We start from the raw sequence: 12,943 nt of genomic DNA, 5'->3' as shown, positions 1-12,943 counted from the left end.
TGTTTAAACAAGTGTGTTGAGTGAGGGTCTAAACAACAACGTACTATTCCTATTCTGTTCACTGTTTTCTTTAATCACCTTGATCACAAAGTGAGTACACTTATTAAACCCACAAGCACTCTGAAACTGAGAGAGACTGTAAGTAGTAGAAGAAAAATTTGTTAAAATGGTTTGAAAAATGCACGAAGTACAATGCAGGTAAGAACAACATTCTGCAAAAGGAAAAAACTGACTGCACAAATTCAAGATGGGGCCGATGGGCTCTGGCTGTAAAATAAAGCAATCAGAGATCACAGTACCTGACACACTAATCAGAAGAAGGTGCAGACAGCAGGCACTATACTCACGTACAGTATGATTATGTTAGTGCAGGGAATCATTGCTGTACCGTACACTGGCAAGGCCTGCGCACAGCGCTGTGTCTGGTGAGGACACAGCCAGGGAACTGGCTGTCATAACAGTCCTCACAGAGAAAAAAATCAACGGCAGATAATTTATTTTTCATATTCACAATTTAGAGGACAATTGCAAATTTGTTTATGTGAACTGCAAATAGGTTTAAATCAAAGACAAAACAGGAATAGGCAAAAATGTTTAAAAATGCTAATAAAGCTCTGAAGATTATGCAATCTCTAACATTTACGACTTTTTTTTTTTTGTAAAGTAGTAACAAACCGCTACAGTTGAGCATGGTCTGAAACAGGAGGTTGGACTGGATCATCTCCAGGATTCCCTTCCACCCTCATTTTTCTGCAGTTCAACACTTTTCCATGAACCTGGGCAGGCCAACACTGAGGGCTCAGTCCAGGTACTCAAACCCGTAAATGCCGAAGCTGCGTGTGAGTTTTAAAGCTGACTGCACATTTTTTGTGTTACATTTGTAATCTCATTTTTTTCCACCTTTTTTATGCTATGAAAATAGCAGCGTGCTTTCTTTATTGTAGACAAGTCTTTGATCTAAAGATTGACTTTTTTTTCTGAGTCCTATAATGAATTACGAACGGAATGTGGCCACCTTTGTCTAAAAAACAGGATAGAAGAGCAAAATTAATCTTTGCATCCTTTGCCTTCAAACAAAACATGTCCAGCACCAGATTTTCAATGAATGAAGGTATGAAGGCTGTCTGGTTTTTTGTATTTGGAATATTTTACCTGAATTTCTTTATCTGTAATATAGTTTCTCCCTAGCACCTTTCTCAAGACTTTGCACCTCACTTTCTCCTCTCTCACCCTGGGGAGCTTCTCTACTCTCTTCAGGTCTGATTTCCTTCAATGTCTGTGCCCAGAACCGTACACAGAATTCTAGATGAGACCAGCACCACCTGCTGACATTAGCACTCTCTGATTTCTGCTGGAAATACTTCATCTAATCCATCCTGGAACTGTCAAACCTTGGCTTTTTCATGGCTCTATGACACTGTAAAGTCAGTTGGCTTTTGAACAACTAAAACACTGAGGGCTTCAACCTCCTTAATCACTTTCAGGTGGGCAGTGCCTCTGGTAACAGAAATTCTTATTCTCAGTCAGCACATATACAACCTTACTCTCTGCAATATTAATTTCATCCTCTTTTCATTTTTGGAGTCCTCAAGGTCATTTAGATCTTGCTATAGAGCTTTCTTCTCCTCCTCCACAACGGTAATATTTTTATCCATATTCTTATCACACAACAGCTATAACCCAAAGTAAAAAAACAGAGAAAGCATATCACTGGTACTTACGATAAAAAGTCCTGTTTTGAAGAAAGCGCAAGAGACAGCCAGGCCAAGAGAGGGAATCAGCAGCAGAATTGAAAAAGTGAAAGCAAAAAAACACACACAATAATTTTTGAAGACTTTTAAAATCTTATAAGAACATTGCATTTATTTATCAGGTACTTTACCTCACTTTTATTGGCATGGTACCATGGAAATTCATACAGGTTCTATAGCCACTGGATCTCTGTCTGACAAAGATACAGATGCCACGTACATGATCAGTTTTTACTGGACTTTGGAAGGCTGAAGGTTTTACCCAATACGTGTCTGGAACATGGAAGCACTGCCTGTCGGCCATTCACAGAGCTTGAAAATTAAATCCTTTTCAGAACACAGCAATGTACAAACAATTACCCGGTGGCTCAGAGGGTGCCCTGCTGACACCTGAGTGCATTTGTTGGGGAAGGATAAATTCTGGATGCTGAGAAAACACTTCCTAAAGTTCCACTAAACTGACCCAAGAGTAATGTATGGGCAACTGACACTGTGTTTAATCAAATGTTAAAGGAAAGCTAAGATAGTGTACAGGTGGACCCATGACTGCAGGATTTAGAGACATCACTGTGAGCTGTGCTGCAGGATAAATACATTAAAACAATGAATTTGCTTGTGTTACCTTTTGAGACATGAAAGCGGAGGTCTCTGCTTCTCTTGTACTCGTGAAATCACAGACTGCTCCAGCAGCGGTGCTGAGAACTGTGTCCTCAGGTCACAGAGTGCCGGTCCTGCAGGACAGATGGCCAAGTCAGTCCAGAGGGTGAAACAGCATTTTTGTACTTACTGTGTTCTTAAACCCTGCTTCTATTATCTATGGACACCTCTTGTCAAACTTTATTGTAGTCAGATGTTTCTGTGGTCATTTAAAAGTTGGTTTACTTCGTCTTTCATTGCTGTTGAATTTCAGTTCAAACACATGAGATCTGTGGTTTATTTGGCCAGTTAACCAGTGTTCAGAGCCCATGTGCTCCAGGAGCAGGTGCACAGTGAGACTGGGATCAGTCACCAATGACTGTGCAATGGAGTGCTGTGCTGGAGCCCTCAGGAAAAGGCTCGTACCATTGATGCAATGCATCTGTATTCTTAATTTGTGTAAGACTGACCACAAAGAACTGTTCACCATATGAATGCAACAAAAAAAAAGCACAGATATCATGCCAGCCTTACATGGTGAAGATTGCCACAGCAAATCAACTTCCTTCTTCAGTAAGCATTTAACTTAAGACACACATATCAGTTCCTTTGAATGCTCCTGACATCTCTAGTAACATGAAATTCACCACGTAAGATGTCAATATAGCTATTTCACTGCATGCAGGACCACATAGTTTCTGACCTTCTTCTGGAGAAATCTTAAAGTCACTGCCTGGCTTTACTGGGCATGGGAAGCTGTGGAACGTACACACTGTTAGGTGGGAAGTGTAGCGTTATAGATTGTTAGCAGTGATCAGTGAGGCTGCTGGCAATCCAGATAGTTTAGTCTGCAAAAAGTCTTAGTAACATTACATTTGTGCTCGTTTTATATACTTGTGCTTTCAGCTACATTATTTCAACTATCTTTAGTTACAAGGAAAGATGAAACAAAGAGGCAAGTATTCTGGACACATTGTATTTAACATTTAAACGATTAAAAATCACCTTGCCTTGCAAGAGGGTCTGCTGCATCAGTACGAATTAATACCTTGGTGTGATAAATATCAATTTTAATTCCAAAGCTCTGGATCACTGGAAACGACACAATGAATATACATGATCATTTCATAGGCACTTAGACCCTTGTGTTGATCAGAGCTGCAGTGGTTCCACATTGCATGGGAGACATCAGTGTCTGTAGGACAGAAGAGGGAGGAAGAGGAGTACTGCTCTGATGAATCGCCTCTGGGGTTAAATAGAACAAAAAATGGCTTGGTCCTCTGTTTCTCTTTCTGTGTGTCACAACACATCCTGGCAGTGACAGTGGCTGCGACTCCACATGGCAGCTCTATCAGAGCCGGGTTCTGCTCCACGTGGGGGTCGCTGTGTTCCCCACAGAGGGACCAAGGCCTGAACAAACCACAGAGTGCCTTTAGGCAGCCACCTCCTTCTCCCTGCTTCTCAGAAATGTCACAGCCAAAATGACATTACATTTTACCTCAATTAAGGCATCCTCATTAAGATACTGCTGTAGATCTCTGGTTCCGATAAATGTTTTTATTAATGGGGCCGTTTTCAGGTGGGGAGGGCAGGGAGTCATCATTCCAGGGTAAAGGACTCAGAAACTGAAACTGTGTGGATTGTTCTGCCCATGATATTATGAAGACCCTTTTTGTGCTATTATGAGCCTACTTTGTAAATCCATTTTTCTAACGGTAATTTACCATCCCTCCCTGTTCAGAGGTTCTGTCTGCCTTTGCCACCTCTCATTCTCTGATATTTGTCAGGACATCTAATATCTGTAATCAGCCCAGTCAGCTTCTGATGTTTCATGGAGGTGCCAGCTACTGCTGCAGTGCATGAAAGCAGAAACTCACCCCATAACTGCTGTACATTTTGATTATATGGATCCAGAGTGTGGATTGACAGAGAAAAGAGGAATTTAGTTGGCTAGAAATCCCTCATTTCACTGCCCTACACAGTGCACACACACTAGGACTCAGGGCATCCTAATTCTACCATGACCACAGGCAGCTCCGATTCACATCAGAAAGCAAGGGAAATATCATTATTCTATCATTTGATGGTATAGTAGAAGAGCAGAAATAGATCACATAATAAAAACCCATCTAATTGTAAACAGTCTTCCCTATAAGTTCCAGTCCCTGTGGTACAGAACCAGGCCTGGGTATTGTTTTTAAGCTTCCACTCCAGTCTGCACTTCCCCCTTTTCTTTTCTCTTGGCAGCAATCCAGCCAGGAGCGTCTGCACTGCAGTGAAAAGCTGCAGCCCTGGAAAGCTCCCATGTCGAAAATACGACTGAATCACCTGAAAACAGAGGGCACTTCTACCAGCTGGTGTGAAAATCTCTGAAAATCTTTGATCTTCATGTTTTGCCATTGTGTTTTCCCTACATGATCTACAATCCTGCTTTCATGATAGAATTTATTGTAGGCTGGTATTTATTTGCAGGTTTATGGCTTTATTCACATATTCACCTGCTTCAGTGCAGTTCCTTGAGACAAACTAAATACTGCTATGCAAGTTACAACACACAGAAATAATTTAAACCTTTTTAATGCACTAATTCTCTCTGCTTATGAGATTTATTTCATAAAGATCATAGCTAGTGGTGCCACCAAAATTTAATGTGAAAAAGACCTATTGCATCATCTCCTAAGTTGTCTGTTGTGACCTACAGCACCTTTTGATTAAATATCTCAATTTTAGAAAACTCTGTAAGCTAGTAACATCACTTGTAGCCTGCAGAAATAGTTATTCTGGATTTTTCCCCCTTTCTGTGGTTGGCGTTTTTCCCTGATTATCTTCTGCCAGAGTCTTATGATGCTATAGATTCACACGTTTGCCAGAAGTCCGTGGTTTGAGCCGTGTCCTCGCTGCGGGCTCGGTGGGTGCTCAGGAGCAGAACAGGGCAGATGGTTGTTCTGCTCACTGAGGCTCCTGAGCTGCAGCTCATCCCTGTGGGATCTTGCACAGTGCAGGATGCAGAAATGGACATGTTTAGGAAACACTGCAGGTTTTTGCTGACTTGACTTGTTTTACAATAACTGGGTTGCTTTTCCACCCAGCTGCATCATCGCAGGATAATCTTGCCTTTCTTTATCAGAAAAGACATGGATTTTTCTATCTAAAACTACTTTCTGGTGGCTCTCCGTTGTTCAACATGAAGAAGTCTCATTCTTTGAGTTTGTTCGGCTTTTCCACATGCTGCACCAATGTGCTTTGAACTAGAACTGACTGGCAGTGATCTGGACTAGTGCCCTGAACTAAGGCCCTCTGGTCATGCTGGACGCTCAGGGCTCCCGTGTGTGCACAGCAGCTGACACCTCACAGCAGTTTTACACTGGTGGCCAGCAAAGTTCAGAGAGATTTTCGTTGGAGATGGTTACACTTGTCTTTAATTGAACAGGAAGAAGAAGCACCAGGCAGAGATGAAGACCTGACCTGCTCACTGCCCAGTGATGGAGAAGGAAGCAGGATTGTGGACCTCAGTGCCGCTCAGCGCTGCTGGCTGCCACGGTTTTGTGGTGGATATTGCAACAACTCAACACCAAGCAGTCAAAACTCTCTGCAGATTTCTGAATTTAAGTACCTCACTCACCCGAGCCACAAAGGCGAACTGAGCTCCCCGTGAGCCTGGCGGACGGGAGCGCAGCCGCGCCCAGCCGGGCCGGGAGCGCGCTGCCCGGCGCCGGCTGCACATCAGCGGCAGGGCCTGCGCTGCGCTCGGGCCTGCGGACGGGTCTGAGCCGGGAGGGGAGAACCGGGGCCTCCCGAAGTCACGGCCCCGCCGGGCTCTCCCGGGCTCCCCGGGCCCAGCCGCACCCGGCGAGCGGGCGCGCGCGGGCAGAGAGCCGCGCCCACCGGAGGCCACGCCCCCGGCCCACCGCAGTAGCGCAGGCCCACGTACCAGCTCGGCCAATCGGGGAGGCGCTCCGGGCTCTTTAAGAGCCGCGCGCCAGTCACCGCGCGCTGCAGCAGCGGCCGCCGGGGTTGCCATGGAGACCACGGCCGGGCCGGTCGCTATGGAGACAGCAGCGCCCTGGCTGCCGGGCGGGCGGCGGGAGCCGCGGCGGCACGCGCTGCTGGTGGTGATCGGCGAGGTCGGGACGGAGCCGGAGCGCGGGGCTGTGCGGGGCGCCCTGGAGCGCGGTGAGGAGCGGGGGGGCCCTGGAGCGCGGGGCTGTGCGGGGCGTCCTGGAGCGCGGTGAGGAGCGGGGGGGCCCTGGAGCGCGGGGCTGTGCGGGGCGCCCTGGAGCGCGGTGAGGAGCGGGGCGGCCCTGGAGCGCGGGGCGGTGTGGGGCGTCCTGGAGCGCGGGGCGGTGTGGGGCGTCCTGGAGCGCGGGGCGGTGCGGGGCCCCCTGGAGCCTGGTGAGGAGCGGGCGGTCCTTGACGCCGAGCGCCGTGGGGATGCGAGGTCGCCCGCGCCCGCCGCGGTGTCGCCGGCCCGGCCCGGGGCGGAGCTGCCGGTGCCCGCCCTGCCCTGCGGCACCGCCGCCCCGCCGCAGGGTTCACCTCCTCCCGGCGGTGCGGGCGGGGAGGCCCCGGGGCGGGGGCCGGTGTTCTGCCGGGGCCGCCGGGCGGTGGGAGTGGAGGAGGTGGCGGCCGCTGTGAGCGCGGCCCGGGCGGCGGGGCCGGGCAGGACAGCCCCTCCGCGCTGGGCGTGGCGGCCGCGCCAGTGTCGCAGCCGCAGGGCTGGCGATGACCCGTGTGTCGGCTCCAGCGCGGATCAGCCGGTGACAGATGCATCTATAACAGGTCTGGCTCTGGTCCCGCCGGCCGGTGCGCGCAGGCGTTCAGGCCATCAGTTGCTGTATCCCTTTTTTCCCCCTGAGCATTCCTGTATTTGCATTACTGAAATGCAGTTAACACTGGTTTTGAATGTCTTAAAGCTTGATGACATTTTGTGGTTCTGAGTTCTCCAAATTCCGATTTTATCAGTGGGTCAGTGGATTACATTTTCTCTTCATCTCACCCCAAACTTCTATCTTACTACTTGGAGGATTTGTCTTGCTCAAGTGTTCAGTGGGGTGCAAGGGGACAGCTGCACACAGGGCCTCTTATGCTGTGACCTCTCACTGTCTAAGGAGCAGCAGTGTGGACCAGAGGAAGGATAAGCCACGGCAGGGAACTGCTTCAGGAATGAGGCAGAGCAAGACAGGACTGCTGTAACACACTTCACCCCTTTGTTATCCATGCTGTGGTAGCACCCGGAGACCTTGGCAATGACTTAGTCTTTGTATATGATGCAGTGTTGTTCAAAGGTGATGAGGGAGGAGGTGGTGAGATAGTAATTCTGGCTTTGTGGTGGTTTCTGATGGATCCTGAGAAAAGGAGAAAGGAGAGGTTGTCAGCTACATCGGGACCTTAAAGGAAGGCTCTAATGAGCAGCTTAGTACACCTCTGAGAAATAAATTAACAGCCTTTTGGCTTTACATGTACTTCTTGCCCCGCTCCCTTTCCACCCCCCAATTTCCAAGACACATTGGTTTAAAAGATGCCAGCGATAACAGCTGTGACTATTGGCCAAACAGCTATTTGGAGATACTTCTGGGACCGTTTTCCTCTCAAGCATCAATAGCACTGAGGAACAGATGGACAGTGCAGTTTAAGTGCATGTAAAAATGTCAAATCTCGTCCAACTTCTCCACTTCAGTATATTTTCCATCCATCTCTGCTGGCGGACCACTTATCAGCTACTGTGAGCGCAATGTTTCATTCCCTTTTCAAGGGTTGGCTTTATCCAGTAGGAGCAGGTCAGACTGTGACTATCTGGCCTTTAAAAGCCCCTCTTCAAAGGAGCTTCTCCTGGTTTCTGCATAGGAGAATGATCATCTTTGCTTGGCACTTCACTGAACTGTGTGCCAAGCTGGATCTTTACCCATTCTCTGAATCTTTGAAACAGTGACAGATCAAACTATAAACTAATGGATTTTGCTCTTTGATTTTATGGTCATATGCCAATGACCTGGAATTCCCATTGGAGAGAAAAATTAAATGCCAATTTTGCAATGTAAATTGTAATTGCCGCAGCAGTAGTATGTTCCACAGTTAGTTTTGTCTGACCAGAAAACTACTGGAATTCTGCCAAGCGCAAACACTTCTCTGCATGAGACCGATTTCAGCAGGACTGGTGAGTTGGTAGCAGAGGAAGTGAACGGCTGAGGGAGCTGGAACCCAGAGTTCAGACTTGCCTCTGTCTGACTTGGAGCAGGATCTCCTGCAGGTTCACAGAGGAGTTGCCCCACTGTGAAATGACAGAATGGCCTCTGTTGAAATAGACCAAGATCTACAAATTGGATACAAACCCCAAGAATAGTTAAAATAACAGCAGGGTCTTGACATCTGTCAACAGACAACATATTATAATGTTATATATATGTATAATGCCTAGATTGGGTTTTCTAAAGGATGAAATAGCTGGGTTTTGTTCTGTTGTCTGTGGTGCTCTGTCTGTGCAACTGCCTCCCTCATCCAACAAAAAACCCCAAACAAAAACCAAACAAACAACAACAAAAACCAAACCAACCAACCAAACAAAAAACAAAGCAAAAAGAAACCATCACTGAGATGATTTTTCTGTGAATAAATCCCTTCCTCTGGCTGATCCAAAAGTCTGCCTTCCCTGACTTCTTCCTATACCTTAGTTCAGAAGAGTAAAATAGCCAATACAGGACATATGGAAGCCTGCTTGTTCCAATGTCTGGTGCTGCTGAGGCAGTGACATTATGTATCTCTGGGATGCTTGAACAACACTTATTCAGAAATGCTGTCTAATAAATACTGATCTTATTTTTCTGTTTCTGTGTGACTTTTGTCCAGTTTTGAAACAATATCTGGAAGACTTGGCCTGGTATGAGGGGGAAATGCTAAATCTTACAAGTAAATTACCTCAGCAGGAAATAAAATTCACAAGGGCACAAGGAAAGAGATGGAAAACTGGTGGTTCATGTGGTCCCTCACCAAGCCGTGCATGTGCAAAGAGCATGAATACTTAGGAACCTTATCATGGTGTAGTCTGCAGTCCTGTGTGTACAGGATCCCAGTCAGCACAGAAAGCCCTGAGTCCTGTGCCATGGCGTGAGAAACTGAAGTTGTCCAAGTGGGGAGAGATTGGGAGTAACTTCAGTTTACCTGGAGGGGAAAAAAGATTGAATAAATTGTTGCAAGTAGGATGATGAGTGAGATGATAGTGTCACTCTTTCCTTGCTCTGAAAGAGGATCTCCTCCTCCTGCATCCAGCGGGTGCAGCAGAAACTCACACAGCCGTCTGTGCTGCAGCAGGACAGACACCACAGTGACACAGCACCCGAGTCAGCAGGACTCGCCCTGCAGTGACACCCTGTTCTGCCCAGGTCAAGGTGCTCATCTGTGCTGCATTGAGATGCACTTGGATTGGATGTTTGTTTATACAATCACACTTTCCAAGAGTGTATCACAGGAAAACATTTTGCTCACCTTCTTGCTCCCTGTCTTTTTTTTTACATTTCATTTGTTCCTATCCTGTGCTCAAACTGAAAGGAACAGATGTTCTGTGACATGGAAGGTGGTGGTGGGGTTGTGGTGTGGTGGTTTTCTGTTTGTTTGTTATTTTGTGATGTTTATAGGGTTTACTGAGGGGTTTTTGTGCACTTTGCAGTGCAGACTGTTGGGTAATAAATAAACTATATTACTCTGTGTCAGCTGTTAGCAGAAGAAGAAACTAAGAGCAAACTTTTGAGCTGCTGTAGATTCTGCAGGCCTTGAGACTCTGACTGTGTGAGGCAATGGTCACTAACTCTGTCTTGGTCATGTGTAGAAATCTGGAGCTTATGTCCTCAAGATCCTGTTTCCCACCAGTGGCCAGCACAATGTGGAGTTACTATGCTGGAGAACTGGAACTGTAATAACTGAGAATATAGCCATGAAAAATCAACATGCTTCACTTGAAAGAAGGCAGATAGCCGATGCAATAAAACTTCATATTTTATGCAAGACAGGATGTGTCTCCAGAAGATGGTGGAAGAACTCTCAGTGAGGACCCCATCAGTAAACTCTGGGGCTGAAATTCTTCCTTCAGTTAACTTGCAGAAGTCTGTGGCATTGTCCTTCAGCATATCTGCTCAGCAGGCAGCACCACGAGAGGCTAGAGCATGATTCGTGATGATACCTTGGTTTTGTTCAGGGTGCCAAAGTGCAGTATCACGCCATGAGGAGAGGCTGCTCCTCACTGGGAGGTGAGGAGCTGTGATTATGGTGTCTGGTGTCACCCGGAGCGCAGGTCTGCGCACACCCAGCTCTGAAGGTGACTTCCCCAGCGTGGCGTGCTGCCACTTGCAATGGGAGCAGATGCTGCTTCCTGCTGTGGTATGAAGGCGATTAGCTTACAAAGATTATATAGATTAAAGAGCAAACTCCAAGGGTCTCAGTGGGATCAGGGGCTCTGAAGGAGTGATTAGGCAATGAGTTGGGGGTGACTCGGAGGATGCACAGGTTACAGGAGTGGAGGAGCTGGTGTCTGAGCTGTTCAGTGTTTGACCATCTCTACTAGAGACTAACACTGGATAATGCACAAGATGTAAAACTAACATGATGTATTTGCTTGGTTAGGCAGTAGTGTCACTAATTTAGCCTCAGTCCTTTGTAGTTTTAGTTTTACTTGGGTGAAGCCCCAGTTAATGAAGACTTGCTCGCTGTGTGTCCTTCAGGGACGGATATGTTGTGTCAGGTAAGTGTCCTATGGCCCTGTGCTTCTGAAGACTTTCTCCATCCATAGTGTGCTCTCCTGGAAAAGCATTGATGGTCCTTGTGTGTCCTGTTAACTTCTCTATCTGCACTTCTGTTTCTGAAGCACTGTAATAACAGCTCACTTTTGTGTCTTTTGTTCTGTTTTTGGGCAGGAATTCGTTCCTGGAACATTAACATTCTGTCCTGTGACCTGAATCAGCAACTGCGACTCTTTGTCACCAGACACCTGGCTCAGTTTTCTTCAGAAGTCAAAGGTCAGCTTTTTGGTTTATCTGCATTAACTTTTAACTTTTCTTTTGGGCTTGGAAAAAACCCAAACAAACAACAAAACAAAACCCAGAATAAAGCTGATTGTGATTTAGAATGTCAAATTAAATTAGTGACTTGTTTGCCCAGGATTTTGCAGACATGAATACTAAAGAAGAAAAACCATCTTAAAGATCTGTTGGATACAAGAAATTTAGCTTAAAATTATGTATCTCACTACTGCAAACAGAGTGAGTAGAAACATGTGCTGTTTAAAAGCCTATTAAGCTAGTAAGTTAGAATTTGTCTGTCTTCTGTACCTTATTCAGGTGGCACAATATAGTTTTACTTTGCAAGCTATTTATTGTCTGTCTCTTTCTTTTGGGCTTTAGAATGTACGTTTGTATGCAAAAAGTTTGTTGCAAGTGTGTAAGTCTAGTCAAATGACTTTCCGAATCCCTTTTTTGAAGGCCCATCTCCCTTTCCTGAGAAGAACAATGAATAAGAGTGTTATAAAACCAACATTAACAGTTAAAAAGTGTGCTTGCTTAACTTGTGAAAAGCGTGAACTCTGGTTAGGTTGTTTAGAATACTTTTCTGTAACTTATGTTTAGTTGCTATAGTAAGCACAGGTAACACTGTTGCAAAATCTTTTTTATATAAAACCATCTTACAGCTCACTGTATGTTTTCCACTCTTGTCAAAACTTCTGAATATATTTTCCAGTTGGGGAAGCTGTTCTCTTAAGGCACAGCTGTGAGAGAAGGTGCCTGGACTCTTCTGAAAGGTGCCATTGACTGAGAAGTCTCTTAACTTTCCTGTGATTTTCTAACATGGGGATAGAAAGTTTCCCTCCTTGCAAAGCTGTGTGTATGTGTGTACCTACACTTACGGGATTAAAAGACTGTGTATGAAACATCAGTTAAAACACTCAGCAGAAGATCTGTCTAAATTTGAAGCAACTCTGACTGTCTATGGTACAAATAGACTAAGCACCAGCAAGTCACCATGAGTTTAACATTTGCCCAATGATTCTTATAACTCAGGGTTTAAATATCTGGATTAATATTAGCAACACGTATCCCCCTCACTTCCCTTGCTTAGCTCCTGAGGAGCAAAGAGTGATAAATGTGATGCTAGTCTATAAAGAATGTTCCATGAGAGATCTGAGGGACTGCAGGTCTGTTGACCAGGTTTACTGGGCAAATCAGTAGTAACTATAATAAAAGGCAGAATTAGTGTCTACCTGGGAAGAGTGACCATTAGTTCTGTGAAGGGAAGTCCTGCTTATCAAATGTTTTGACATTTTTTGAGGAGATCAGCAAACATACAGATGAGTGATTCGGTGTGCCAGCCAGGGTTCCCGGCTAGCACTGACTAAAACTAATAAAATCTCTGACCGTGCTGCTTTTATGATATTGTGGTATCACTAAGGCTCATAATCGTATTAAACCATTTGGGGTGTCTCTTTGTAGGGCAAACTCTTTCTGATCTCTGTTAGTTTTGATGTTCAGAGAAAACAGCTTATTTTTCTGAAAACAGTTCTCTCTACATGAATATTA

This window comes from Nesoenas mayeri, assembly GCF_963082525.1.
Source record: "Nesoenas mayeri genome assembly, chromosome: 11".
Lineage (NCBI taxonomy): Eukaryota > Metazoa > Chordata > Aves > Columbiformes > Columbidae > Nesoenas > Nesoenas mayeri.
This window is presented reverse-complemented; position numbering follows the sequence as displayed.